This window comes from Phyllostomus hastatus, unplaced genomic scaffold, assembly GCF_019186645.2.
Source record: "Phyllostomus hastatus isolate PE091 unplaced genomic scaffold, TTU_PhHast_1.1 phas_contig_86, whole genome shotgun sequence".
In the NCBI taxonomy this organism is placed as follows: domain Eukaryota; kingdom Metazoa; phylum Chordata; class Mammalia; order Chiroptera; family Phyllostomidae; genus Phyllostomus; species Phyllostomus hastatus.
In genome coordinates this window covers 18,208,522-18,236,028 of record NW_025333977.1, presented here as the reverse complement: position 1 = coordinate 18,236,028, position 27,507 = coordinate 18,208,522, and the positions used below count along the sequence as shown (strand labels likewise).

Genomic DNA, 27,507 nt, shown 5'->3' with positions numbered 1-27,507 from the left:
GAGAGGGCAGACATGAAAATATTTGGAAGGTGCCTCCTATAAGAACTACTGGTAGTTTATATATGGAGGTGTTAGACAAGAATCAAAGGTGGCACTATTTTTGCCCTCAAATAATTGGAAATTAATTTTGACTACTCTCTTCATTGTTAGGTGCCAGTCCAGATGATCTGCTTTTCTTTTCTCAACAGGTAAATCTTTATCTCACTTCACTTTTTAAAATTTTTTTGCATGAAATGGTCCTCTTACCCTTTAGATATTAGCATGTGTAGTAACTCCCAAGAGCTATGTTCTCTGACAGCTCAATCTAAAGTAGAAAACTGTTATCTGCTACACTCACCCACTTTGCCTTGCAGTATATACATACAGCAAGAATATATCTGAATGTATAAATATACTTTATATATTTATTACATTAATATGTTTTAACTGTGTTATGAATGTTTGTTTATTATATGTTTATGTGTTTATTCATTTAATTTTATGACCAGGAGGATAGAAATTAGCACAGTCCTCGGAACATACAATATGTGAATTAACTTATGTGACACTCTGTTCTTCCTTTACTAACCATCTTCCACTTCAGTCTTTATTAAAAGAGCTTAATCTTGTCAACCAGACTTTAATATTACCATGCCTTTTTCAAAGATGACTCAGCATAAATCTGCTTTGATTTCATATATTTAGAGTTGACCATTTTCCTACAGAAAAGTTTATTGTCAACATTCAGATTTACGAGAACACCCATACCAGTAATTTGGAAAATAGATTCCTAATGCAGGCTGATTCTATTATATAAATTTTAAATTGACCTTTTCAATGTGACTAAAAGCTTGAACACATTTTGTTCACTTTAGAATATTGGTTGTACATTGGTGAAATGTTGGGGAGATTTAGCATATCTACTATATGAAAACTTTAAAGTAGTCCAGTGCATGACTAAATTTTTGTTTGTAAAATTGCCTAATGCACCACTAGAGTTACAGTGACTTCTCTAATTTAACTCTGCTGATGAAATCAAGATGAAAAGAATTTGGAGGTTCTTTTAGTTGATCCTAAGTTCCTCCTCTGATTAAGGAAAAATTTATATTCATTTTTATTGGAAACTATTTTATTCTTAATTTTTGAAAAGTCAAGACAATATTCAAGACATGAGAGTGTTATTTTCTTCACCTCTCATACTTGTCTCACCCTAGCCCATTCTTGGGAGTCCATTAAGTCTGCTTTCAGAAGTATGTCCTTTGTGAGCCTAAAATAAGTTGTATAAGAAATATAAGGGGAGATAAGACAGATTCTCAAGTCCAACTGTTAGATTGATTATTAATTATATTTAGATGTTAATATTGCCATGAAAGAAAGGAAGGGGGCTCAAGGGCATTTTACTGGAATCAAAAGCAGAAGGTATTAAAGTATTTATTGCATTAGTTAAATGGGTTGTAGGAGCAAAAAGAGAAAAGTTACCATTAAGGTATATGTGAAACTCTGACAGTGATGATTTTATTTAGAAATTGCAGAGTATGCCTCTCTTTTCTTGTATTCAGAGAGAATGCATATAAAAACTCACAAAAAACTACTGATACAGAGGAAGTGAGTTCTGCCTAAGATGAGCACTAGAAAATTTTGTCAAGTTCAGTTTCTCTTAATAAAAGAAAATAATCCTACTTCTAATTTCTCTGGGAAACTATGTTTAAAGGGAATATTTCTTTATTTCAGCACTCATTATACATATTTTTAAACTGTGTTAAACTAAATTTCCCTCTTTGTAGGTAAAATTTAATTAAGTTTACATGTATATTATAATTATGCTATGTATGTGTCCTAGATTTACATTTTTAAACAGTCATTAAAGATCACACTCTGTATTGTTTAGAAGGTTAGCTACATAGAAAAACATTTTGTAGTTTGGAATTAAAAATCAATTTTATTATATTTTTCTTGATCTCTTTTAGTAAAAATAAGAAATCTTATTAACTGAAATATCTAATTGTTGCGGTTTAATAATTAAAATGCCAATGTGAACAGAAATGTAAGATATAATTTGATTTATAATTCTCAATTAACATAAGAAATTGATTAATTCTGTTATTAGCTATTTCCATAGAATGTAAGTATAATTTAGATAATTAATATACAACATATTAGTCTAATTTGGGTTACCTAAATTAAGTACTTTAGCAAAATCAATAGTTTTTGATGATATTCACTTAATTTAGGTTATTAACCAAGTCTACCTTTGTATATCCATACCCCTTGTCTCTGAACTAAGTTTAGAGATTTCCTGACTTTGGATTGGTGACATGATTCCAGACACATGGAACCATGCTCAGATGAGACACCAGTAGGTTTACTACTTCAGCCTCTCCTTTCCCACCTTACATAACCCCTAACATTGGTTCTTTTAGCATAAGATCTGCACTACAAAATCCTTAATAACAATAAAAGCCTGTTTCATTATATGCAATGTTCAAGAAGGAGAGCTGACTTTATATTAAAAAGCATAATTCACAATTTCTATTTCAGAAACTGACTTTGCAAACAATGCACCTAGAACTCTACATTACAGCAGAATCCTGCACTGCTTTGGTGGGGCCCACAGAGCAGTGTCTTACATTCCTGACCCCACCTCTTACTTCCTCTATCCTAAATTACAATGTTTCTTTCCTCCCTCAGCATCCTAAGACTGAATCCTGATTGCTTTAGTTCTGAGATGCTTGGTAAGGTCTGTGCGTGCTGCAGGGGACATGTTTATATTTTTCTCTCCTGTTCCTTTAGAACCTTGCATGTGGTAGGTGATGAATAAGCAAATGAAGTAATTCTCACAATGTATTGGAGAGAAGAAACTTGAAAATTTTTAATGAAATCATATCCACGCAAGAAAATGCTTTTTAAATTTTTCCATTATTGAAGTAAGTGTTTATGACAACTACAAATAGTACAGTTCTGTGATAACGGCTTACAGAAACCACAGGTCCTGGCTCTCTTATGGTTTATAGCATGGAAATGAAATAGCTGTTTTTATAACCTCTCTGCTCAAGGCATTTATGGAAAGAGCAGGCACAGAAAACTCCTTTTTTTTTTTACTCAAAATCCACCATTCTCAAGTCTCTATGCTACAAATATGAAAACAAAGATGAACACTATGACTCTACCTTCAAAGAACTTATAGTTCAGTAGGGTTGATAAGTAATGCTCACAGAGGGCTTCAATACAGGCAAGATTTCACGAGGCTTTGTAAAAGTTACAAAGAAAATGATGGCTCTGTGCACTATATTGTGATAATCGTGCACTCTTATGGAGATGTAGAGCTGTGATTATGGAGACCTGCAGGGTGTATCCACTTGCAATAAGTTATTTTTTATCTCAAAACACCATGAAATTTGGTAACAAAAATGGTGTATTTTTCTTTCATATCACTATTTTTATAGAACCAAAAATAGGAAAAGAGTTAAAATGTCAACGGTCTATTCATGAACACATAAAACTTAAGTGCTTCTGTAATGACTCAGCTGTACAATTATGACTTTATAACATATGGATCATTACTGATTTCATCTTAATTGATATGACAATTTCCATTACAATTTGTAGCAACATTTGGTATTATGATTTTATTTTAAATGATTAATTCAATATCTGACATCTTAATTTGAGGACATCTGTCAGTCTAAACTGGAATTGATCATTGATTTTTCAGCATCAAAATATTTAGAACTTACAGTACTAAATTATAAAATAATCTCTGAAATGGCTATTTTCTATACATTATATTCATATAAAAGTCATATGCTGTATCAGCATAGACACTATATTATAAACCTTTTTTCTCTTAAATATTGACTACATGGTAAAAAGTATTAACTACAATTTTGTATTGAAAGTATATTATTTTCCCCTCATTGAATAGCAAGTAATTTTTTAATTTCCTTTTAATAAAATAAGATACAAAGGACTCTCATCTTGGCTAATATCTGACAGTTTTGTATATATTATTATTATATATGTGATATTTGGTTTATAGATAAATATTTTTATAAATTTCACCAGTAATGTTTTCTATGATTTTTTTTCACTAAGATGAAAAAAAAAATTCATGTTATTGAAATTAGCAGTAGTAATTGTTAACAAAAATTACATCAAAGATTCTCAGCTAACCTAGGTGTTATATCAGAATGGTATAGGGAAGTCATTTTAATTAACTACTTCCTCCACCAATACATTCTTTTTCGCACACACATTCTTCCTTACTCATTTTCGATCACTGTTTTAGTCAGTCTTTCTGATAGGGCTGCATTGTATTACTTGGGTGTGTGGAAGGACAGGCAAATAGTTGAGAACCACTGGATTACAATGCATTTAAAAGAACTTTACACAGAGTAAAAAGAAGTCATTCTCTATCAAGCCATGATATTTAGGCAATTTTCATAGACAATCAAGTAGTCACAGATTATCTCTGTTTCAGTCTAATAATGTATTTTAAGGATGAAATGGTTCCTTGGTATTCATTCTCTGTTTTTACAGATGCACCTACAGATGTTAAATGAGCATATGCACTGAAAGTGTGCTTTAATATTTAATGTGAAGTTGGTCAATTTTAATTATTAGCATTGAACATAAATATTTAAGGTTTAGTGTGAGGCCAAAGAGCCTCCATTTTCCACTGACACTGACGTAGATCATTCATGGTTTATACATGGAAAAACATGCCATGGAAACTGAGTTCAAGGTCTTTGGAGTCATACAGCTTGTGCTTGAACCTTGCACCTGCCACTCTTCATTCAGACACCTCAGACATTACTTATTTTAAGTAGCTAAGCCTTGCTTTATTTAACTGCAAACCATGGATAATGTTGCTACCTATATCTTAGAGTAGTGGTAGATATGCAATGAGATGATGCAGTCAAAGCATTTAATTCAGAGTCTGGCACTAGGAAGGAACCGTTAAGTTCTGCTATCATCTTTGGCACCATCATCATCATCATCATCATCATCATCATCATCATCGTCTAACAGGCATATAGCATAGCACTCTAAATTAAGAAGAATCTTCCCTTAATGGTTTCTATTTCCTTTGATAACATTTTTAAAAACTTTTATTTAATTTGCTCTTATGTTTTGTTTGAATTTTTTTGCTGTTGTTTTGTTTTCCTAAGACAAAAGCTTTAGAGCTATTTTACAAAGAAATTTGCATTTTATAAGTGTTGCAGATTGTTAAGCCATCTTAGGGGAGCAAAAACCAAAATATCAAATTATATCTAGATGTAAAAATTCAGCTGAAATGTCTAGAAACTGTAATTTGTTCATCTTCATGAGTGAATTTATATTTCTTTCCTTATGACAAAAGCAAACATCTTGATATTATGCTAAGTAAAATAAGTCAAACAGAGAAAGACAAATACTGTGTGACACCGATTATATGTAGATTAAAAAACAAACAAACATAGAAACAGAGAGCAGAGTGGTGGTTGCCAGGAGCTGAGGGTGGGGGAAATACAGAGATGTTAGTCAAAAGGTACAACCTTCAGATTCTAATATGGACAACTTCCAGGGATCTAAATTATAGCATAGTGACTATAGTTAACAGTATCATATACATAGATGTTGTTAAAATAATAGATCTCACATATTCTCAAACCACAGACACAAATGGTAATTATGTGAGATGATGAAATATGTTTAGTGATAATCATTTTACATTATATTCATGTATCAAATCATTATGTTGTACACCTTAAACTTACACAATGTTACATGTCAATTATATTTCAGTAAAGCTGGGTGGGGGAAGCAAACATCAGACTACAAGGGTGGTAGAAGCTCTTCTGCCAAGAGGACCCACACTGATAAGCTATTCACTTACCGCTAACAAGTGAGCTACCAACGAGGTACAACTGATAATATGGAGAGACACCCTGATCACTGAGCTAACCTGCACCTACCCCATAGTTTGGTTTAACAATAAGGCTAAGGACCTCATGGGAAAATTTCTGCCTTCAAATTAACAAATGGGTGAGGTCTGAGATTAAAGGAAATCTTGGTTGAAAAGCACTGGAATACGTGCCATATTGTTTCTAGGAACCTATTTCATTATATATTTTAGGCTTCTCTCTCATTTTTCCAGTCTGAGAGCATTGACTTGCACCATACACTTTCATAAGTAACACTCTGAAGGCAGAGGAACGACATACATTCAGACACTGACCTCCCACATTCCATGTGATTTGTGATGAGGGATGGTTTTTAAACTATACTTAACCCTGGATACTCTGATATTTTCTAAATTAGGTCTGTCTCTATTTTTGTTGTACTCCACCCCTTTGAAAAATCATATTCTGTAAAAATTACTTGAATCTTCCTGATGTGATAGAAGTGTTCTCTGTCTTGATTGAGCTTTTGGTTTTATGGATTACACATTGGTCAAAACTCACAAAATTATACAATTAAAACTGATGCATAAACTCCCTGTACATAAATGTTCTTCAATTAAAAATAGAGTGATCCATGTTCATGTCTTTTGTTTGTATTTTATGATGGAGTTTTACACTGCTGTTTTTTTTAACAGAGACAAAAATTATACGCTTGTTTCTTCTAGTTCAATCAAAATGGATTAAGCCTTTCAGTCTAGAATATGTCTCCTAGTAACAGCATATTACCATTTTAGAAATGAGATTTATAAGGAGAATTGTAGCCCATAGCTGAAAACATTAGAAAATCATAGCTTCTCAGTGATATATCTCCTTCTTACAGTTACCATGGCTCCTAATTTCTTGTGTCTGCAAGCCAACATAAAACTTTAATCTACAAAGAGTATCTAGGATTTGAAGGGGCTCAACAAACATTCCTCACCACTCCCAACAGTCTTAACAAATTAAGGAGAAGACCAGAAAAGGCCAAAATGTCAGCTTTCCAAGGCCATGTTAGTGGATACAATTTAAATGAGAGTCAAATGGACTGACCCTCACTCCAGGCCAAGGAAGGCCCAACTGGGAAAGGGTTTAAATCTGTGTAGCAAGTGCTCTCTGTCTTACACTGGTTTAAAATGGAGATGGAAAAAGAGACAAAATCCTCAATGCTTGTATCTTTTGATAGATTTGCTCAGTCAAGTGGAAAAATGCATAGCAATAGCTCTTATCTAGCAACCAGATAATTGGCTATACCTGTGAGAGTAAAAGTAATGGGAAAAGAAGAGGAAAAAAGTTTAGAGAACATTGAAGGTATGAAAAATCAGGACAATTGGAAATATGAAGGAGGGTCATTTTATATTTAACAATGAGTTGAAAGAAAATATGTGAAATCAGAATATGAACTGTAGGCATCACTGACCTAGTCCTGAACCTGATGTAATGCAGAGTACTATCATTGGATTTTGGTGATTTACAAATTCATCGAGAGATATTTTGCAGACTTAGATTTTAAAGATGTTATTAAAATACCAAAACATCACCATGGATAAAGTAAAATTATAAAGTACCCCTCAGGTGCTGCTTGGTTAAAGGTGTGTTTGTAAATTCTTGTACATTATTTCCCAAACCATGCTAAAGGAACATAAGTGATTATCTGTTGCTTGAATTAAAGACAAATGCAATGTCAGGAAATTCCTGTAACTCTAATGAGATTATTATTACTTGGAGGTAGGAAAGAGTAGAGACAGAAATCAGTCTCTGGAGAACACTAAAAGCTGCTTGTAGATGTAACATATCAATGATGAAATCTCTCCAGGCTTCCTATTGTCTATGTAAAATCTCCAGTGGCTTCTCATTTCACTCAGGGTCAGTGCCCAAACCTTGATGATGACTTACCATGTCCAAGATGATAAAACCTTTCATAACCTTTCTGCCCTCATCCACAATTACCTTTGCTTGGTCCACTCCAGACGTGCTTAGTTCTTTGTGATCCCTCAGACACAGCAAGCAGAACCCACCTCAGAGTGTATCTATTTAGCTCACACCTTTACTTCCTTCTAGAGTTTTATTTAAATGTCACTTTCCAATAATTAACACTTCTTGACTCCCTTCTCCTGTTACTTGTTTTCAATGGGACTTATCACCTATCACTGTATAATATGTGTATTTAGTATGTTGGCACTTGAATCCCCTGAGTGGAATAGAAATTCCATGAAAGCAGGTATTTTTGTCTCTTACACACTGCTCTATGTGATGAGTGACTGTAGCCTCATGTAGAATGAATAAAGTAAAGGGTATTCAGGACTTCCTGATGCCACAGGATATACATCTTCCATCTGCGAGTCGGTTACACTCCTGACACATGCAGCCAGCTAATTGAACAGCAAGTAATCATCCTCAAGCACAATGTAGTTATTAAGTATTTTCCCAGGATAACACTCTGAAAGACTTACTGCTTAGCCTTTCCTCTGGTGCTGTCTCTGGTTCTTGGCTTCAGTATACCTCAGGACTATACCTCAATTTCTGGTCCCTTCATGTTGGTGATTGGTTTGGGTTCCTAATCTCTAATCTCTATGCCACATCCTTGTCCACCATCCACAAAGGATCACCTTTGTCATTCTGCCCAAAGGGAGGGAAGTAGACAGCAGCCCACTTCACTTTTACATTCTTAAAATATGCAGCCTTCAAAGGTACTAATTTGCCACCTACAATTTTTTATTTATAACGTCTATAATTTAAAAAATCCAATATATAGCATGTAGAATATAAGGAGGAGGAGAAACCCCACTTTTCTTTATTTTAATCCTATTATTTTCTCTGTTCTTCAGTAGATTTTCCTCTGCTCTCTATTGAGTTATTTTCTGCTTGCTTTAGGATCTCTCTTTCCAGACATTGTCCCAGGGGCCTGTTCCCCATGCTCTGCCTCTCTGAATGTGGAATTCCAGAAGCAGGTGCAGGGTGCAGGCATCTGAAACAATTCACCGGCCAACAAGATGCAGTGGCGAACACTGGGTGAAGGCCAAGATTGGAGCCGGTGTTGGGAATGGAGCCAGGACTGAACTGGCTCATGATACTGCGATGTAGAACAGAAGTCCTGGAGCCAAAAAGAGCTAGATATCAACTTTTCATCACCTTGAGGTTTTTATTCTGGGAACAAGAAAGATTTATTTTTAAGTCTTAGCGTCATCATTTGCTAGTCGTGTAAGACTTGACAGAATCTTTAACTTCTGCTGTTTTCATCTGGGGCTGACAAAACCTGTCCCTACCAACTATGGCTGACAGACCCTAGGGTCCCTCTACTCCTGTGCCATGATCTCGGCCAAGTGAACTTCATGCTTTTGTGTAATATTCGCCGCCTCAGTGCGAACAGGACTTGTCACTTGATTCTAATCAACAAAATTTTGCAAAAGTAGCTGATGGCTGTCACTCCTGTGGCTGTTACTTTAAATAACACTCCATCTTGCTAGCTGTCTTGCTAGAGAATCTCCTTCGTGACTCGGTAGAGTAAAATGGCATGCCGAGCAAAACCAACATGACTAGGAACTGTAGCCATCGCTAGGAACTGGGGGCAGCTTCTAGCAGCTGTGAATGACCTGCAACCTCTAGCCAGACAGCATCTTGGGCACTCAATCCCACAGCGACAAAGAAATGAGTGTTTTGAAAACCTTGGATTATGAAATGAAAACACATAGGAAATATGAATATGAAAACAGATTTTTTTCTCAGTCCAGCCTCCAGATAATCAAGACCCCTACTGCAGCCTTTTGAGACCTTATGTAATGTAGGTGGCTAAACTGGGCCCAGACTCCTGAACCATAAAAACTTGGAGATAATAGATGTGTGTTGTTTGAAACCTTTAAGTTTGTGGGAATTTTCTATATAGCAATAGATGATAAAAAAAAAACGAATTTGCAAATCTTAGTGGCTTCCCTATGTAAATACACTTAGAAGATGCTGTCATATAAATAGACATCTCCTATACCAACCCAGCCCCCAAACTTTTACCAATGAGGCCATTTCTCTACTTTTCTAGCTACATTTTACTAAGTCAAGATTGGACAACTGCCATTTTCTAAACTAAGACAGGTGGTGCTCCTGCTTGAAAACTGAACTGGGCTAATTAGATTATCTTAATTCCATTAAAACTAAGAAGTACCCTAACATCTCACATACTTTTGAGAAGAGAATCAGTTTTGAGAATACAAATGAATGTGTTTATTATAGTATGAAATTCTATACACATATAAAAAGCTTATATTTATTTATTATAAATTTCAAGATAAAATGTACCTAAATGTCAAGTGTGGCAGTTGACAATCAACATGAATTTATATTTATCCCTATCAATTTTTGTTACGTATTATGTAAATTTAAAAACTTATTGGCAATGTATCTGTTACAGAACAAACAAGGGGGGCCTGGGACGATATACTATTACTGAAAGAAGCCCCCAGGTCAGTTATGTCTGCCGCCAGAGGAAAGATGTCTCTCAATGCCAGAGATTTGTGAAAAGGAAAGGAAACATTTATTTAATGCTATTCAAACTTAAAGTAGGGACCTAATGTCTTCACCAAAAATCCTAAAGTCCCTTAAAGCACCCACAAACAGACACAGTCCTTCCTTCCTTCCCCCTTTGCCCAGTCCAGAGTACCGTATCTCCTAAAGCTGCGAGGGTCCCTACTCTGGCAAAGGCACATGGTCCTCTCTCCCCAGGCCATGGGAGTCTCCACTCCGTCAAGGCCGCGTGGTTCTCTCCCTCAGGGCCGAGAGAGTCTTCACTCTGCTAAAGCTGTGTGGTTCTCTCTTGCAGGGCTGCACATGGTTCTCCCCCTTCAGTGGCTGCCGTGTCTCGGTTTAAATCCCAGCGCCAATCTTCCTCTGAAGCCCCATTTCTGGCTCCTCCCACAATTGGCTACAGCTGCCAGATTCTGGGCAGGTGTGGCCCTGTGGTGTGGAGCCAATTATCTCCAGGCTCTTCTGGATCTTATTACAGATCCCTATTTGAGGCTCCCCTCTTGGCTGCACCCTGTTACATATCCATGTATGTTTTTAAACATTCTTTAATGAGATATTTAAATTAGAATTCTTTCTGATGTGAAGAAAGAAAGACGACATGGGATCCCTAAACTTAGTGAAGTATAAAAAACATGTTAGTAGCCAAATGGGTGTTTAAAAATGGTGTGAAGACATAGAAAAATAAACATGTACTTTTACTATGTTTACTTTGGGTAAAAATCCAAAATCAAATTTTTTAATAAAAGTCACACAGTATTTATAATTTATGAGTGCTTTTTAAAATAGCAAGCACTGAGTAGTACCTATGACAACAGATGACATGTGCCACCAATAAAGGGGTGAATAAAACACAATACCTTTTATCAAATATTTTACAACTAGAGTGATAAATATTATACATCCCTAACGTTTTGATTCAACCTTGATTAAAATTAATGTTGAAATAAAAAGCCACTGCTTTCACTGTTTGCAAATGAGAAAACTGTGAAACTTTTTTACATTTGAGTTTAAAATATAACATGGGACAGGTATTACTTTCTAATAAATAAAAAGCATTAACAAATACAGACATCATAGTGAGATCTAGACTTATGTTCATCAAAAGGTTGAATCCTATCTATTTCATTTAATAAAACTGCCCAGGACTAGTCCTAAAATATTTAAAGTTTTCTTTTTATAGTTTCAGAAATATATAGTTGTCATAAAGAACAAAATATGTTAGAATATTTATTGTGCAAAATAATATTGATTCACCTAAGCTTCCAAACTATGTCACAGGAGGGGGTGGGATTGAGATACATGCAAGTTGCTCTGGGAGCATGGAGGAGGGGAGCCACCAGAACATAATTACAAGCTCAGGAGATAGTTAAATTTTGTTTTAGAGAGTAAGCATGTGTTGAGAAGCAGAGAAGGAATAGCAAAGATACAGATACAGAAATATAAAATAATGGCGTATTAAGGATGGATAGTTACCTTTAGTTAAACAGACTGACAGTAACCGGAGAGGAGAGGGGAGAGAATTTCTGAGGGAAAGGGGAAGGGTTTGCAGGAGCAAGTATACAGGACACATGGACAATAACATGGAGGGGCGGAAATGGGAGGGAGATGGGGAAAGCTGTGGGGAGGGCTGGGATGGGGTAAAAGGCAGAAAACTGTACTTGATCAGCTATTAAAAGAAAAATTTAAAAAAGTAAAATAAGCCCTGGCTGGCATAGCTCAGTGGATTGAGCTCGGGCTGCAAACCAAAGTGTTGTAGGTTCGATTCCCAGTCAGGGTACATGCCTGGGTTGCAGGACATGGCCCCCAGCAACCTCACATTGATGTTTCTCTCTCTCTCTCTCTCTTTCTCCCTCCATTCTCTCTCTAAAAATAAAATCTTAAAAAAAGACTATGAAAAAAAGAATGATTTAAAAAAAAGTAAAATAAAACACAGTAACTATTAAAAAAGTCTCTTTGAGAAGCTTCCTTTCAACATTTGTGATTTGTGGTGTAAATATTTGTGTAATTTTTTTTTACTCTAACACACTAAGATTCTTTTAGTTTCAAAATAGACCTAGAGTTGAGATCAGACTTAAATTTCATAAGCAGTGTGAAAATTCTAGACAAATTTCTTATTTAATATTTATGTAACATCCTTAAACTGGTCATTTAATATAGTGATCATCTTAGTTCAGTTGATAAAGAAGTTATATACTTAATACCTTTTTAAAATGCACTTTAAAAAGAACAGTCTCATAGCAGACTCATTAAAGGGTAGGTGGTGTGTAATAAATACTGTGGAACTACCCAAACAGTTCCCTGATCATTGTTCATAGAACCCTGAAGGCACAGCATATACACTAGCGTGATCATTTCTTTTTGTGTGTCAACTTGTGTGGGCCCTGGAGTCCAGATGTTTTACCAAACATTGTTTTGGAGATTTCTGTGATGCTGTTTTTTAGATGAGATTAACTTTTAAATTATTGAACTTTGAGCATAGCAGGTTAGCCTCATAATGTGGATGAACCTCTTCCAAAAAGTTGAAGGTATAAATGAAACAAAGACTGACCTTCCCTGAGCAAGAAGAAATTCTGTGAGCAGGCTGCTTTGGAACTTGGGTTGTGATCCTCCCCTGGGTCTCAGGCCTGCTGACCTGTCTTGATGATTTGGCCTTGCACTTCTACAATCATGTGAACCAAGTTCTTAAAATAAAATTGTATATACATACATATCTTAATGGTTCTGTTTATCTGGAGAACCCTGACTAATACAACTATTTCTCTCATAGTAAATATTTAACTACTTTGGATAACAATTTTCCAACCATAAAAAGGAATTGGACTCGCTGACTTCAAAACCCATTTTAGTCAGAATTTCTATGAGCTACAATTAAGGTTATGCTTCGAAAAAATTGTGATATGTAATAGTTTAGGTAGCTACCTTCTATTTCCACTGTTGATCACTTACAACATAATCCTTAGTGTTAGAGGACAGCACTTGTATTTATAAACAAAATAACCAACCATGTATGTACACTTTGATTCTAAGGAAATAAGTTTATGCTCAAAGGATACCAAATGCAAATGGGAGAGAGAGGAAAAACATCTAGATTCCCTCCCCCAAATTATTTTGTTATTATCAAACATTTTTTTTCATATACTGATCAGAATGACTGATACTTGGTGATGATTTTTGTTTAGTTATTGCTTTGATTGAAATTATATTTATTTTTATGGTTATGCCATCTTTACAATGCTATTTTGCCTTTAAAAGCTAATGATCTCAGCAGAATTTGCATGCACATATCGTCAGAAGCATTTACATAAAGACAAAATAATGTATTTTTTGATAATCCATCTATGTTGGCAACTATGTTTTTGAAACAGATGGCACTATGATAAATTATCCAATATGTAGAAATCATGGCATGAATCTGGGAACTTTGCACAGATGCTTATAATGCGATGTTCATGATCACATACCACTTGTACATTCAGAGAAGGACACAGCCTTCTGTTGTGAAAGGCATTGATATGGTGCGGTTGCTTTCAGTAATGTTTAGTGCTATGTTGTGCTTTGCTTTAAGGGTGATATATTCCCCACAAAATGGACTTGTTATATTTGGTGGTTTTAAGCTTTAGGGTTAAATGTTTCTCAGCTAAATTTTTGAAAGAAAATATTAATTTAGAGTTCATTCATTTTAACCAAAGAAGTGAAACATACTCTGGGCTTAAGGGTATTTACAAAACTGGATTTACAGATCTCAATACAATTTTAATTTTTAGTCATGGAACTCTCCAGTCTCTCAGGAGAAAAACTTCATCTTGTTATATGGAGAAAATACCATTTGAAGTAAAAAATAAGATATTTGTATTAAGACATGTGAATTGTGGTGCTATGTTAATTCTCCTTGAAATGCAGGTTACAGAATACCAGGTAAAACAGACAATTCAGACAAATATATGTATACATGTATATGTATATGTGTGTGTGTGTGTGTGTATATATGTATGTATTCTAAAGCCACAAACCTAATCAACATGAGCTATAAAGTGCTTTAAGATGATGTTGACAGGGAGCTAGTGACTTAGAAGGTTGAGTGATGATTCCCAAGGAAGGCAGATAGATCACTTGATATAATATGAATAGGAATCACTGACAGAAACATGTATCATAACGATCTACTTCTTGGTTCTTTAATTATGGAATATCTAACTCTCTAATATTCTGGTGTCTGAGTATCAAATGTGAACACAGTTTTAGGGCTGCTCCGATTTACCTGTGGGAACATACATAGGACCTAGCATTTTCTAATCCATCCCTTATATTTACAGCCTGTCTCTTTGTCTCTGTGTGTGTCTGTTGCTCACAAATTGCCATGTAGACACTTTCTAAAAATTCTGTGGAGTAGATATGGAACCATAGGGAACATATATAAATATTACTAATTATGTCAACTAATTTAAGATATTTCAAAATTACATATGAGAAATTCTCATTTGTCTACATATTCCTTGTATTAGGAGTCATCAATAAACTTTAAATCCAGGAAACAATAGGGATGAATTGTGATTCCAATTATGCATCAACTGTCTTTCAGTTTTACATTTCTGAGATAAATTATGGGCACTCTTTAACTACGTACATTTGAGATTTGTTTAAAAAGGTGTATTTTTAGAGACATAAGTAAATTTTATGTATCCATTTAAAAAATTTAAATACTCTCAGGGACTTGCATTGAGAAAATTGTGACAGTTAATACTAAAACTAGAACTTACAAATTGTTAATATTTTTATTTCTTTAATGTGGCCCATAAACAGTCATTTTCTGATTTAAAGGAACATAATAATTTATTGGTTCAATAGAAAACTGTGGAAGCTGTATTTTTTTCCTTCAGTTTATATTTCAAGTTAAATATAGTTTTGTTAAGAAAAGTGTTAAAAATATACAGAAAAATTTTCAAAGGATAGATTAAATAGATATGAGGAGAAAAAACATTTTTTCTTTGTATCTTAATTTTTCTTTACTCTTTACTTTTACTTATTTACTTTATTTTGAGGTATTGTGTTTAGTAGCTATAACAAAACAAGAAAACAACCAAGAAATGATCAGACTAACAGTTTTCAAAATATGGTGTAGAAATCCCTGGGTTTCTATGGAGACCCTTTCAGGGGTTCTACAAGGTCACAACTATTTTCATAACACTGAGACCTCATTTGCCTTTTTCACACTCACTATCTCATGAGTGTACAGTGGAACTTTCCAGAGGCCATGTAACATGTGATATTACAACATATTAAATCTGAAGCAGATATGAGAATCCAACTATCTTCTATTAAGACAAACTTTTAAAAGATTTTCAAAAATGTTAATGCTACTTTTCTGATTAACTTTGTTTACGATCTGAAAAATCTATTTATTTTGTGAGACAACTGTATTTGAGCAACAATTTTTTAAAAAAGAGGAAAAACACCAAACATATAGTGTGTTTATATCTATTTAAATGAATTAATAAATATGTTAAAATTTGTGTTGTAAGTCCTAACATTGTAAATATTAATAGCTACAAGTCATATAAAAAGCTATTTGGAATCCTCAAAAATTTTTAAGGATATAAAAGTATCCCAAATTCCCAAACTTTAAGAACCTCTGCCATAAATTAACCCCCGGAACCTCATATCATTGCCATTTTCTGTATGAATGTAAAACGTTAAAGTGACCAAGATGTCTTTAGTGTGTACATCTCTGTCTTCTGTTAATCTGTTCAACCAAAATATATTAAGACTTTTATATTCAAATCACCAGGTTAAGCACTGGTCCTGGATGTTTAATAAAATGCTGCGTCTATCACAGAAGGAAACGATAATCTGGATTATCATGTTTTAACAACTCAGAGGTCAGTATCCTCTTATAAAATGTTGGCATGTGTCTGATATGAAGCATTGTTTACTGAAATACTGTTTTTGGCATTTTACATTAATTATCAGACCTTGGCTAGTCTTTATCTGCAATTAGAGCAAACAATTGATGTGCCTTAGTTACAGAAGATACAGATTCCACCTGGGTTATGCACATTGCTTCAAGAAATTTAGTTTATTATGGAGGAATAGAAAAAAAAAGAAAGATACCCTTACAGTATAGGCTTTAGAAGTCTATTTCAAAGTCCAAGTTTTTGATTATAAAGTTTGAGCTTTATGAAGAGAATAAAATATTCCTAGAAAGCAAAAGTGGAGTTACTATGCATTTAACATGGTAAAATGTGAGCTTATGTCACAACAAGAATTGGAGAGGTAACAGAGGAAGGCTTTTGAACCCCAGAAAGATGATCTCATTTGGCCTGGAATGAGGTCTGGAAGAAGACACCAAACACTGCAATAAGAAATAAGATTTCTGGAGGCTGTACATGGAGAAAGAAATGCCGCATGATAAGCCTAGCCAGCCTGGGTCACACTGTCATTGTGGAGCTAATGGGATCCATGACCATGATTGAGGCACATCAGCTCCCACATGAAGGCATGCCTCATAAGTGCTGGGTGGAGGTGTCACATAGGTTACAACTTCTTCTCCTCGTTGGCTGATAAAGGCCATTATCAACAATTTCCTCAAGGTTGCCCATGAGTCATCACAAAGAGAAGATTCTTGCTTATGTGGCAAGAATTTAGAGCACCATTCAAAATGACAAATGTGGGAGCTTCAATATTTACTTCTAGACCTCTTGTAAATCTTTTTAATAACACCAGAAAATGTATGAAGTTGGAGTGATATATAAGGAAAGAACTCAGCTGCTCAGAAATGAATGTGTGAACATCCAAGACCTGTTGCTTATGGAGACTATTGTCAGCATGAGAGAGTTATTACCAACCCTTAGGGTAAAGAGAGAGAGAGGGAAAGAGAGAGAGAGTTAGAAACACAGTCATTTGAACCCAAGGTCATAATGCTTTAGGGGGAGAACCACAGTAAAACATGGAAGAAGAAACTGATTATTCAGAAGAAGAAGAGAGAGGAGGAGGAGGAGAAGGGAAAGTGGGATGAGAAGGTGGAGGAGGAGGAGAAGGTGGAGGAGGAGGAGGAGAGGAGAGGAGAGGAGAGGAGAGGAGAGGAGAGGAGAGGGAGGGGGAGGGAGGGGGAGGGGGAGGGAGGGGAGGGGGAGGGGAGGGAGGGGGAGGGGGAGGGAGGGGGAGGGGAGAGGAGGGGAGAGGAGAGGAGAGGAGAGGAGAGGAGAGAGAGAGACAGAGAGAGAGAGAGAGGAGAAAGGAGAAAGAAAAGAAAGAAAGGACATAGAAAATAATCTGGGCAGGTGGCTCAGTTGGCTGAAGTGTCATCCAATACACCAAAAGGTTGCAGTTCATTTCCTGGTCAAGGCACATACCTAGGTTGTGGGTTCAGTCCCATTTAGAATGCATACAGGTGACAACTCATCAATGTTCCTCACCTTGATCTCTCTCTCTCTCTCAAATAAAAAAAATAAACAACAACAAACATGTCCTAGGGTGAGGATTAAAAAAAAGAAAAAAAACCTTGAAAGCATCTTTCTGAATTTTGGAACCTCTTTTCAGGTATATAATACAAATTTGTACAGCTCAGTTCCTAAGTTTTGTGGCCTAAAGAATATTTGAAGAGGTTGCAAGGCTGGTCTCTAGAAGCAGGACAGGAAGAACATGTGTAGCTGGTAATGTGGACACTAGGTCACTTTGGAGATGTCTTGGGAAGTGAGAACAGACTCTTGTCATATTTCAGGATGGGAGGACACTGGCATCACTCTTATATCAGATGCAATTGTGACTCACAATTGAATAGACAATTGCTCAGAGAAAACTTTGCCTGTGCTGCTGGCAAACTTACTAGAGAAGGAAATGAACATTCTTGCTCCTACTGCAAACCTACTGAATCAGTACCTCTGGGAGTAGTGCCCAGATATCTGCTGCAGCAAGCCCTTCTGGTGATTCCCATGCACAATTTATTTGAGACACAGTGTCTTCTACTGTTTCCATTTTGGAAGCATGGTAAGTAACAGAAAAATTAAGTTGATAACATTAGCTTTCAATTTCTATAATGAAATGACATCTTTATATAAGATTAAGTGTCTTTTTCAAGGAAACAACATTTTACTGGGATAGGATGAAATTGAAGTAATATTTTTGCAGATGAAAACAGTATTCTACTGTTATCTCAGTTGTATCATAACTTCCATACCCATTGAAATAATAATATACATTGTATCAGAGGAAATTCATTTAAAGCCTAAATAAAGTATTTATTGATCAATTTTTGGTTTCACATCAGAAAGTATTTTTTTAGTCTACAGGAAAATAATAGAATTTGCTTTTTTGTTACTTTATAGAAATTTCTTTTCAAATATCAAGATAGAATTTAGAAATCTGAGAATAGCTTTTTGTCAAAGCCAAAGTGTAGAAAGGATATATATAAAAATTAAGACAGATTTACTGTGGCTTAGAAAGTAAGTAAATGTGTAAGCAGTGATGGAAATATAAATATATAGAATAGAGAGCTTGTTAAGATATTGGGTAGCCCTCTGATAAGGGGCCAACACCCTTACTTCTGTAGCAGGGTGATGGGGGTGACGTGGGAAGGGGGATAAAAATAAATGCAAGATAGGGCAAAGAACAAGCTAAAAGGGGAGACCTGGTGCCTGAGGCACGATAGAGCAACAGAAAAGTAGAAGTAGCAGGTTGACATTCATAGGCAGAGAGAGAGCTGAACAGAGCTTTCTTGAAACATGCAAGAGCTACAGGTGCTCTTTAAGAACATGGCAATGTTGAGAAATGGTAGATGCAAGGTGCCCCAAGTTGAAACAGGGAGCAGCAGAACCTGGTAACTGTGATGTGAGACAGTGGGGAGCTATCTAGTCATCACCTGTGAGTACCAGCCCGATGATCTAAAATGAAGCCAAACCAGGTAGGTGCAGCTGAGCAGACAGCAGTTCGGGAGTGAATGTCAGGGTCAAGTTCAATGAAAATAAGATGTGCATGGACAATGTCTCCCATGAAGATTAGAAAGCTTGGCTTTGAACAAAGGTATCAAACTAGAAAGTCAAGGTGAGGAAAGAACCACTGAAGTAGAAAATGGCAGTAATAATATGCTTAAACTTTGTGTTTACTAAATATTTCAGTGAAAGTAACTCAGAAATCCAAGACAGTAGATCAATTTTGAGTCCAGAGTAATATTATATTTGCACTTAAGTAAATGCACCCTACTTACCTGAAACAGGTAAGTTATGGGTTGCAGTTACAGGCAACCCATAATTTTATAAAAGCAGCAGTACACTACATTTGTTGAAATAGAATTTTCACTATTTGTACTAGCATCAATTCACATAAATTTGAGATGAAGCTACAACAATCAAAAAGTTCCCCAAGAATATTTTTGAAAAATCAGTCTGACTTACTTACTGAAATTAAGCTGAATAACCTGGTGTGTGTGCTTTTCAAACATTGCATCTATTCTAAGGCCAACCGGGTAGAGCCTGTATCCAAGGTCTGAATGCAAATGATTCAAGGTATGCTACATACGATGCCAAACATGATAATAAATGCCTTCTATAAAACAAGGCATACAGAAAAGACATTATTTGTGAACAGATAACTCACGCTGACAGCTTTTGAATTCCAGAACTCTTTAGGTAATTCTATTTGCCATTGTCTCTGGCCCACGATAAGGTGGCTAAGGATGCATTTTAAAGAGAGAGTTTAGGTAATTTTGGATTTGCAGTGACAGACAACAAATAGCTTTAATATGTTATATTATGCTTATAGATGTGCAGGCGAGTAAAGAGGATTAAGCATCAAAGAAAAGTTCCCAGAAAAACACGCATAGTTATATAATTAAGATTCTCCCTTCTCCCTAGAACAAAATTTTCCAAGCAGCACACATTTAAAGACTGCAGGCATAAACCTATTTAAAGGGCTTCATCATTCAGGCCTGCAAACATAGCATTGTCTTTGTCAATTTGTCTGTGGTTTGTTTCGGTAGGTGACATTGTTCTTGAGTACTAATCAATTGATGTCCCCATGCCATCTGGCATTCTGTTGCTAAGCACAGCTGCAACCCTGTAAGGTGAAGTGTGAGTGGTGAGAAGCAGGGCTTGTGTTCATCACGATGTCACAGTCCAGACTACAGAGTCAATAAATCCTTCCTATGTCAGGCTTATCCTTCTAGGTGAAGAAATGCTTTGGCAATGCATTGAAGAAAATATGGTAAAAAGTAATTACTCTAATGAGATTTTGAAAATCATGCTTTGTTTATAGAGTGACCTCATACGAAAGGATACTCTTCTTCACTTGGATTGAATATATACAAGTCATTAACAGCTATATCATTACAGAAAAAGATGTTACTGAAAACTCTGACTTCATATTTATTTTTTTACCACTTATATATGTATAATACTTCTCATTGGCTCATTTTCACCTATCTATACAGGCCTATATGGTTTGTCTTTAAATTCCTGAGAGTAAAAAAAAAACAGTATTATTAATAATTATGTGCAGAAAAAAGGCCTTTACCAGTAGTGTCCCAGACAAATATAATACAAATCTGCAGATTGAAAAAACTGAGTCCCATTACATAATGTAAAATGTAAGTGAAAACTTAAGTTCTCATAAAAATATTCTCAAAATACCACTAATAGTTTGCCTTCAAAGTATCATAAGTAATCAGCTGTTCTTAAGTTTGAGTGCATTGAAATCTTATACAGATTTTTGTAAAAGCAAGAATAGCAAGGTGTGGATTTCAGTTATAATTGCCAATGCATAAGAGCGCTAATCGTGGTCTACCAGTAAGCTCCATTAAGTCCCTCTTTGCCATTGCATTTCATGGCTCCCACAAAGAGCTGAACTCAACTTGGAGATGCATATGACTAGTTCAAGAACACCTTCCCAAATTTCACGTTTCAGATCTTCAATTTTATTCCTTAGACAAGAGAGGTATAACTAACCTTATAAATTGCTGCATTGAGTGTATCCAGCTGGAATTGAACTGGTCGAGAAAGCTCCTTCGAGGAAAGGGACTGACAAATCCTGGAGCAGATAATCACCTATAACAGATGAGTGGTTGCAAAAGATATCTCTAGTGATGAGAAACATTTCTTGTTTTTTTTTTTAAGTATGGTTTCTCTTTCTAACAGTGAAACTCTTAGTGAAATACACATACTGTACATTTAAAGTGGTTTTGGGAAAAATTATGTTTTCTACATTTACATTTACATTAAAACAACTACCAGATTTTATACAGTACCTACTATGGTGCCAACGAATTCACAAAGTGCTGTGAATACAAAGATAAGCAAACTGACATTCATTTTATCAACTCAAATATAAGAAGGTGACACAAGAAAATTAACATATAAGGAACTACATATTAAGGTATTTACTCTAAGAGCACCTTTTCTTTTGTTGTCTGACCACTTTCACTGACCTATTTAGATGTTTTAAATGAAGTAATCACTTTTCTATGTCCATAAAGCTTATACATCCATAGTTCTAACAATTACTGCATAAAAATTAGTTAGATATGTATATCAATTTACCTGGAGAGGAATACTTTGTAAGGTCTAGATAGGTCACCCTTTCAAATCATACTTCTTAGAATTTTCAGAACTAATCTGTTTTATATAATATTGATCATTTAAACAAAACCAGAAATCTGACATCAGAAAAATGATTATACAGAGAAAGACTAAAGGGGCATCTGATGGGTTTAAGAAAGAAATCAAAGGTAGAATCATTACTTGGAGGCAGCAAATTATCTTAATGTAAGTTTTCTCATGTTCAACAAAATACTTTTCTCCATATTTAGTAATAGACTCTGAATACATTTTCTTTGCATGATAAAAATCTTTCCATAAATGTAATCATCAAATATGAAAACACTGAAAAACAATATGAAGACACTGACTGTAATAAGACATAACAAGTTTAATTATTAATGCCCTGATTATATTTAGTAACTGAAGTAATGCACTGGCAATCCAATGCTTAGCTAAGTGTCAGACTACTTGGCAGTGCATTTGTAAGCTAGTTGCAAAACAGAAATGAGTCTCAGCAGTTCACAATTTCTACATGTGGCTTTGGCTATTTTTCTTACTCTTCCCCAAAATAAAGTCTATTTTTGGTCTTTGCAAAATCATCCTGGAGTAATTAAAACAAAATTTCAAATCAAAGAAAAAAAAAGAGGTATCCCTAAATACAGCAGAGAAGACAGAAGATTATCTGGAAGGAAAAAATGAGAAGAGATTACTTGGGAATGAGGGCAAGAACTTAGTGGGGAAAGTGCCACCGGTTGCTTTTTTGCAACTCTTATCTCAGAAGTCACTGTATGCCTCCAAAATGTGCTCTTAAAATGGTCAAAAATATTTTATAAAAGCTTATTTTTATTGAAATGTGTTGTATACAAACTGGAAACTTGTCAAATTATACTTGTAGAAATGGAGAGTCAAATGTTATAATGTCCACTTTATAATATAGTAGCATAACAACTTTATTTTACATTACATAAGTCTCTTTTTCCCCTCATATTAGACCCACGTCTGCCTATTTTTTCAGCCAATGTCTCTATTGGGGGCACACACACAGATTAACACACTTGCTTGAGATCATTGGAAAACAATGTTAGTCTCTACTAACATCTCTGAGGATTCTCAGGAGGGATTTACACCTCCCCACAAAGACCGAACTTTCCTAAAGTCATTCCAATGACTGTGCCCAAAATTTCTGCTCGAGGACAGCTGACCATATCACTCTCTTCTCTTAAATTTTAGTGCCTCTCACTTTATTCACTTCCTCTCACCATAAAATCTCTTTGCCTCACCGTCTTCACAGTGCAACTTTTTTTGCCTTTATGTTATTTTTCCATACATACATATTAATTTCAATAATGTCAAATGGGCAGCTTTGTATCATTTCAATTCTTCAACATCTCAATTAACACAAGACAAAAACTCCAGTTAGATCATCTGAACATGAGGTGCAAGCTGGAATTTTTGACTATAGTTATATTTCACTTTCTATTTGAGGATATAGAAATAATAATTATAGTAATGATACACATGCATTACAGATAATATAATATATTATCTGTCTATTATACAGAGCCACTGAGCCACACCAGCCAGGGCCCACTGTTAATATCTTAATTCATGTCTTTCCAAATCTTTCTGTGTGTGTGTGTGTATGCATACTGTAATGGGATTATATTTTCATAATGTTCTGTGACTCACTTCCTTTAACCAAGAACTTTCACCACATTATTCTCCTTATTCTCATTATTCTCACCACATTAATCTAATGCCCAGAAATTATTTAGATCTTCAAATGTGACTCCCAAATATCCTCTCTGGCATCCCAACCCATTTCTATCCTGTGCCACCCACTGCATCTGGTTTGGTCCCGGACGTGCTGTCCAGTCTCACCCAGAACCTGTTCTGTTGAAATGACCAGGCCGGGACGTGCCAACTTCAGGAGTCACTTGGTTACTTCATTGTGATATAGTTTATTTTGTTCATTTATTTGTTTTATTTTATGTAAAGTATAAGTCATATCTTAAAGTTTGATAAAAGTTCAATTTAAATAAATTAAGTATATTAAGGACTGCTATGTGCCCAATATTCTATTGATTCCATCATCCATGATGCTATGTTTTACCTTTTGCTTAAGTTATGAAATTCTTAATGTAAACTGTGTGGTTTCTCAGGAATATAGAATCTCCAGTTCCATATCAATTGTACACCTAAAGATTTTAATATAAATTTGTTAATACAAATTAATACTTGTCTGTATTAATATTTTCATCGGGGTCTGTGAATTCTTTTCTGACATATTATTCCTTTTATATATACTAGGTGTCTTCTTAAACTAGAATCATTCCTCAATAAGAGCATTATTTAATTGTGTTTTCTATTTATTAGACTGCTGATTGAATTCCCTTATTTATACAGTCAGAGAGCAGGTTGTATCCATAGATCTTACAGGAGCCCCCCCCCCATCTGCCATGGATGAGAATAAGTCTACCAAGACCTGATCTGCTTGGGGAGGAAAGGTGGCCAATCTCTCAGAGGAGAAGGACCAAGAGTCTGTTCCTCAATGGCTTTTATTGGGTTTGTTTGCACAAGAACTCAGGTAAATCTCATTAATCATTGCCAGGAAGTAAGGATCAAACAACGGATAACAAAGAACTCTGAGGGCCTATTTTGAGTTAGGGTCAGATAGCTAAAGGGCTGTAAAACTTTGAGGAACAAACTTAACTTCTTCCTTGGACACTTATCAGTTAATTGAAAGCATTCTAAACAACTCAGGTTTCACAGGATTTTACATATTCTTTCTTAGGCCTGATCACCCAGGGAACCCGCCCTTTCCAGGACAGAGCTGCACCACCCTCCGTCATTGTTTCAGGCTTAGGTGGAGCAAGGAAAGTAAGGCAGCCAAGAGATTAGGAGGTTTTCTTGCAGACAATGAGGACTCTGGCTATGTCAAAGCCAAGGGGCGAGGGTCCATCACCCCCTTTTGCTGTAGCCCCCAAAATCCTTCCTTGAAGGCCTTCCACATGATCATGCCTGTCTTAGATCATTGCCCCCTTGGGGAATCTTACCCGTCATTGGCTAACCGACCAAGCATTGGGGGCCAGGCAGGGTGAAGTAAAAGGAGCAGAAGTGGTGCTCCTGCCAGGGAGATAAGCTTTTGTCTCCTCGGTGGCTTAGGGTCCAAGGTCGTTCCCTCAGCCTTAGCCTTGGCGGGGGGAAGAGGGGGAGGTGGTGGTGGTTACAGCTTCTGATACCAGGCAGGGCAGTACCCAACATGATGTCAGCAAATAACAGCAAAATGATTCAGAAAAAATAGGCACATATCTGAATTATCATTTAGATATATATGAAAAAAGAGCATGCTGTTGGAAATGGGACAAAATATTAACATTTTGTGACTCTGGGTAAAAGTATATGAGACTTATTTATTCTGCTATGAAACTTTTCTGTAAGTTGAAAATTATATCTAAATAAAAGTAGTATTTGGAAACTAATAAACACATGAAAATATAATTGATCACAGTAATAAGCAAACCAGTTAAATGTAAATTTTTATTTTGTGAAGTAAAATTAAAAAAATGGGAAATGAACAATAATCAACTGTATTTTTATTTAATAATATTTATTTCTTAGAGCAGTTTCAGGTTATTGCAAAATTGAGAGTAAAGTCCAGAGATTTCCCACATATCCCCACTTCCACACATGTGTAGTATTACCTATCATCAACATCCCCCACCAGAATGTGACATTTGTTACAATGGGTGAACCTATGTTGACACATCATCATCACTCAGAGTCCACAGTATACATTAAGGTTCACTCGTGGTGTTGTACATTGTCTGAGTTTGAACACACAGATAATAACATGTATCCACAGTTTTGAAATAATCAGAGTATAATCCTATATCATAGTATTACTGTCTATTTATCCCTCCCTCCACCCAAAATCTGGCAACCACTGATGTTTTTAACTATATCTTCAGCTTTGCCTTTCCAGAACATCATATAGTTGAAATCATTAACATCTGTGCTCTATTTTCACTTAGTAATGCACATTTAATTTCCCTTCATGTCTTCATAGTTTGATAGCTCATTTTTCTTTCATTAAATTAATTGAGGTGAGAGTTAATAAGATTATATATGTTTCAAGTATAAAGTTCTCTGATACATGATCTATGCACTGCATTGTGATCCCACCACCCAAAGTCAAATCCTTCCCTGTCACCATATATCTGACCCCCTTTGCTATTCCCCTGCTTCCCTCTGGAAAGCATGAGACTCTTGTCTGTCTTTTGAGCATGAAGGAGACATATTTTTTAGCTTGCTGGTGGGAGGATAAATTGATAATATTTTGTGCAGGTAGTTAGTCACATGTACCTTAGCCATAAAAGTATACATCCTTTGGAAAAACTCTGGTTGAAGTAATTATTTCATGAAAAATAATAAATGTAAAAAATCTGTATAATTGTTTTGTCCATTTTTTGTTACTATTTCCATGACAAATTTAATTTGCCTTTACAACAAAAGTGAGTTAGATGAATTAGAGTCAAAGAAAAATAATTGATGATGTTAATTATATGAAAATAGATGTCAAAAAACTATGTTTGACACATTTTCAAATAAGCTTAAAGTAAAAGGTATCATTGAACATTATTAAATTGGAAAAAAAGATAAACCGTATACATGATGGAATAACAAGTCCCTGAGGAGCCCGGCCCTGGGACTCGGCCCCTTGGAGTGTGGTCTGGGAACTTCCTGAATCTGTGTCACATAGCAGGCTAGCTCAGACCCCCATCACTCATTCTTCATTCACTTTAAAAATCTTTGTTTTGTCTCATTGATGCAACTGACTTCAGGCACTTCTATATTAGCTGCTACCATACTATTAAATAATTGTATTGCCTGCAGAGTTGGGCTCACTTATAAAACCTGTCAAGAAATCCACTTTAAACACATGCCACATCCAGGTATGCATGTCTGATCTCTTGGCTCCAGGGATTTGTTCAGTTTTATTCTGAGTAAAAACATTTTCTGTTTTTTGCAGGAATTGTTGAAAACCTATTCTTATTCAACAGCTATAGTGCGAGGATTTTAGAAGACTGCAAAGAAGAAAAGAAAACCACTATCTTGCACAAGTCATACTGAGTTACTTAACTTCTGCAAGGACATATTAAGATAATAAGCAAAATTTGCAATTAAATTATTCATGCACAAAATTGCCAAATGTAATAGTGTTTGCATAAAATTATATTAGAAATCACCTTCATTGCCTGTATGATTTTTTTGCACGCTACTTAAACACTTTGTGGCTAAATTTCCTCCACCATAAAATAAGAATAATAATAGTACTTACTTAAAAGGTGGTTTTCAGTTTTAAATGAGTTAATATATTAAAATGTAGCCAAAATGTTCAGAATACTGTACGCACATAGTAGTTAATAGTTAAAATTATTATTGTCATCATATAAGTAACAAATAGTGCAATGATATTCACATTGCTGATATATGATTCAGTCATTTAAAAATGTTAATCAAAATAATATGAAATGTATTAAAACAGGAAACAAAATTATGATAACAAC

The 27,507-nt window shown here is 35.2% G+C and overlaps 1 long non-coding RNA gene across 1 annotated transcript; it reads left to right on the top strand.

Annotated features, from left to right (window-relative positions):
* On the top strand, positions 1–27,144 carry LOC123827547. Its single transcript, XR_006787229.1, has 3 exons — positions 1–188; positions 16,198–16,288; positions 26,970–27,144. It is a non-coding gene; the product is annotated as an uncharacterized LOC123827547 (long non-coding RNA).
* Positions 27,145–27,507: the final 363 nt, after the last annotated feature.